This window comes from Dipodomys spectabilis, unplaced genomic scaffold, assembly GCF_019054845.1.
Source record: "Dipodomys spectabilis isolate Male_0828 unplaced genomic scaffold, ASM1905484v1 ptg000597l, whole genome shotgun sequence".
NCBI classification, from domain to species: domain Eukaryota; kingdom Metazoa; phylum Chordata; class Mammalia; order Rodentia; family Heteromyidae; genus Dipodomys; species Dipodomys spectabilis.
This window is the reverse complement of record NW_024871274.1, coordinates 423,360-427,711: the sequence shown is the minus strand read 5'-3', so window position 1 is coordinate 427,711 and position 4,352 is coordinate 423,360. Positions and strand designations below refer to the sequence as shown.

At 36.9% G+C, this 4,352-nt stretch overlaps 1 pseudogene; it reads left to right on the top strand.

The window, feature by feature from the left end:
- Positions 1-1,329: 1,329 nt before the first annotated feature.
- Positions 1,330-1,447, top strand: LOC122100724 (annotated as a pseudogene).
- Positions 1,448-4,352: the final 2,905 nt, after the last annotated feature.

The following is a 4,352-nucleotide window of genomic DNA, read 5'->3' as shown; positions in this document are numbered from 1 at the left end:
GTGGCAGTACTCTTCAAGATGAGTTTTACAGGAATGCTGACCAAGAAGGCAATTGCAACCACTTCATGAGACACTCAATCCATGCTGCTCTTATCTGGTTAGCTTTGTGTTCTGACCAGACAAGCGAAGCAAGAGACTGAAAATGCACCTAGATGGCTGGAGTACAAGTGCAAGGCCCTGAGTTCAAAAGGCAGAAACACACACACACACACACACACACACACACACACACACACACACACAGAGTCAAGAAAATGCACTGTGCCTATTTGTTTTATGCTCAGAATTGTCATATATGTAATTTTACTACATCTACAGAGCAAACAGCTAGAATTATTAACTCTACTGGATAGATAGGAAAACTGCAGCTTAGAAGAAATAAGTGGCCCATGCAAGGCCTCAGAGGGAGACCAAATAGTTAAAGTTACAGGTTCTGTCTGGAAGACTCATCCACAGTTCAGCATGTCTCCCTCAGGGGGAACTTCTGGGTCTGTCTCTGCACCATGAAGACCATACATGCTGCAGTGTTGAACCAGAAAGAGCAACCAATATTACATAAGCATCTTCTATGTACAGATATCATGCAGGGTTCTGGGGATGCAAAAATAAACAAGTAAAGAAGCCTCTGTTCATGGCACCGAAAAATGTTTTTTGCTGAGGAACCTATTTGTGGTGATAAGAGAATATAGCCATCCTAGGCTAGATGGCCAGAGATCAAAGGAACTTGTAATGGAAATGGGACCTGGAATTGCAAACCCTGCCAAGAACTCAGCGTGGAAAACTCTAAACTGAAAAGCAGAAAGAGGGGGGGAAAAGTCAAACAAAATCAGTAAAACAGTAAAGTAGGAAGCCCTAGACTCTTCTTCTATTTAGCAACAATTCACAGATAAAAATCCAGAAACAAACTATAAACAAGGAAAAAGAAAAAACACAAGAATAATAGAAAACAAATCACAAAATAGTAATGACTATAAATTTAAGTTGATGAAACTCTCCAACCAAAAGACACAGTGGCTAAATTGATTTAAAAAACAGATTAAAAAAAAAACAAAATCCAAATATTTGCTGTACATAGGACTCAATTTAGATTTAAGGACAGAGATAGGCTAAAAATAAAGGATTCTCTATACAAATGATATGCAGAAAAGAACAGGAGTGGCTACATTCATGTCAGACAAGATGAATTTCGAGTCAAAAATTATCACAACAAATAAAAGACAGTATATAATTATAAAAGAATGAGTCCAAAAGAAAGACAACTATGAATATATATGCATCCAAAATCAGTCACTTTCATAAATACAAGGCAAGCATTAACAAGACCAAAGTGTGCTTGCTTCGGCAGCACATATAGTAAAATTGTAACAATACAGAGAAGATTAGCATGGCCAAAGGATTAGCATGCACAAAGGATGACACTCAAATTCATGAAGCATTCCATATTTTTATGTGATTTTTTTGTTTCTTGTATGTTCCTTCTCCATGGTATTACCCCTGTTTTCACTGTGTTTGATTCCGGTACCCTGCATCTTCTATATACACTTCTCTAATTTAGGGAGGGGAAGGGAAAAAACACTATGTTGAAAATGAACTTTACAACTTCGGCTGTGAGGGGGGGGAGGGTGTTGGGTAGTTGTGGAGGTGGGAGGGAAAGGATGGTAGGGGAAAAACAAAGGAGGAGGCAACAAAGCTTGATAGGAAATGTACTCATTACCTTGATCATGTAACTGTAACCACTCCCTACAGTATTTTTTTTTTTTTGTCTGTTGTGGGGCCTGAACTCTGGGCCTGGGCGCTGTCCTCCAGCTCTTCAGCTGTAGCACGCTACCCCACTTTGGCTTTTTCTGCTTATGTGGACTCATGCATGCAAGGCAAGCACTCTACCACTGAGCCACCTTCCCAGCGCCTCCCTACAGTATTTTTACAATAAAAAATGTACAATAATAATAATAATAATTTTTTTAAAAACCAAAGTGAGAAAAACAGATATAATGATATTAGTACCTCTCTGTCAATAGTAGATAGACTCTCAAGCCAGAAAGTTTTTTCTTAAAAAAAAAAAAGGACACTTAAAAAACAAAATGTGGTACACACACACACACACACACACACACACACATATACATACACAATGGAATTCTATGATTCCCTCAGAAAGAATGACATTGCCCCATTTGTAAGGAAATGGAAAGACGTGGAAAAAATTATATTAAGTGAAGTAAGCCAGACCCAAAGAAACATAAGTCCCATGGTTTCCCTTATTTGCAATAGTTAGTATACATCTAGGATAATCTTAGCAGATGAGCAGAATAGCTCAATAGCTATGTACATATGACCATATAAGATGATACTAAACGAAATGAACTCCAAGACATGGACACAAGAGGTTTTGTTTTGTTGTTGTTTTTAATGTATTATGTGATTTTTTTGGTTTCTTTTGTACGTTCTTCCCCCTATGGTATATCCCTTGTTGTCACTGTATTTCATTTTGGTGCCCTGGTATTGTATATACATTTATTTGAATTAGGGAAGGGAAGGGGAACAACAGAATGGTGAGACAAAGGACAAGGGGAAACCAATGCAACAGCGACATACACAAGACAAGATGCTGGAAATGTTCTCTACATCTTGGGGGGAGCGGGGGTTAGGGGAGGGGAAGTAGGAGAAAAATGAGGGAAGAGGTAACAAGTTTGACAATAAATGTACTTATTACCTTATTTATGCAACTGTAAACCTCCTGTACATAACCTTGACAATTAAAAAAAATGTCAAAGTCAGGTACCTGTGGCACAAGCCTGTAATCCTACCTATGCAGGAAGCTGAGATCTGAGGATCACAGTTTGAAGCCAGCCTGGGCAGGAAAGTCTATGAGACTCTTAAACTACTTGGAAAAAGCTGGAAGTGGTGTTGTGGCTCAAGTGGTAGAGCACTAGACTTGTGCACAAAGAGACTCAGTGACAGCACCCAGGCCCTGAGTTCAAACCCCAAAACTGACAAAAATAAAAATAAAAAATAAAAATGTCAACTAAGTAATATAATAGGCATACAGATATTCTACCTAACAGTAGCAGAACACAAATTCATCTCCAACTCACATGGAACTTTCTCTATCATACATCACATGTTAGTCACAAAACAAGTCAAATCTTTTTTTGTCTTTTTAGCTTTTGGGGGGACTAGGAGAGCAAGCTGAGAATGGAACTCAGGGTCTTGTTCTTGCCAGACAAAGGCTCTTCTATTGAGCTAAATCCCCAGCCCCAACAAATTTTTAAAAGATTGAAAATACACCAAGAACTTTCACAGCAGAGCACAGCAGAGGAAACTAGTAAAACAGCAGAAGGAAAACTGGAAAATGCACAAATATGTGGAAATTAAACAAAACACTATTAAACAACCATTGGCAACTGTTACAATCAAGAAGGAAATTAGAAAATACCTAGAGACAAATGAAAACAAAAGTACAGCATAACAAACTTATGGAATAAGAGGAATGTTTACTACAATAAATGCCTACTCAAAAAACAAGAAAGATCTCAAATAAACAATCCAATTTTGTATCTCAAAAGCTAGAAAAAGAAGAAAACAATGCCCAATGTTAACATGAAATGGCAAAGATTAGATCAGAAATAAACCAAATAGAAAACAGAAACAATAAAAAGATGAATGAAACTGAGAGTTGATTCTTTGAAAAGACAAACAAAATTGACAAACATTTACTTAAACTAATTAGGAAAAAATAGAAAACAGATAAAATCAGAAATGTAAGAGTATACATTATAACTAATACCACAGAAACTTAAAAAATCATGACACCACTATGAACAAGCATCAAGTAACAACCATGAAACCTAAAAGAACTGGAGAAATTCCTAAAAATGTGAACTTTCAAGATTAAACCATAGAGAACTAGAACCATCCTGAAAATTGAATCGCAGTTAAAAGCTTAGCCACAAAGCCCAAACCACAGTGCTCCACTAGTGAATTCTACCAAATATTTAAAGACAAATTAGCACCAACCCATTCCAAGTTCATTTCATGAGGCTAGCATTGCCCTAAAACCAAAGCCAGGGAAAAGAAATGCCACAAGAAAAGGAGACTATGCCAATATTTCTGATGAATATACATATACAAAAATCCTTCATAAAATGTTAGCAAATGATCCATCCACACTTTAAAAGGTTCATACACCATAACCAAGTGGAATTTTCCCTTAAGCTGGAAGAGTGATCTAACATATAAAAATCAACTAATGTGATGAACCACATTGAAAGAATGATGATAAAAAAATTGCAAAAAATTCAGGAAAGGCACTTGGCATTATTCAACACTGTTTCCATGGGGAAAAAAATCTC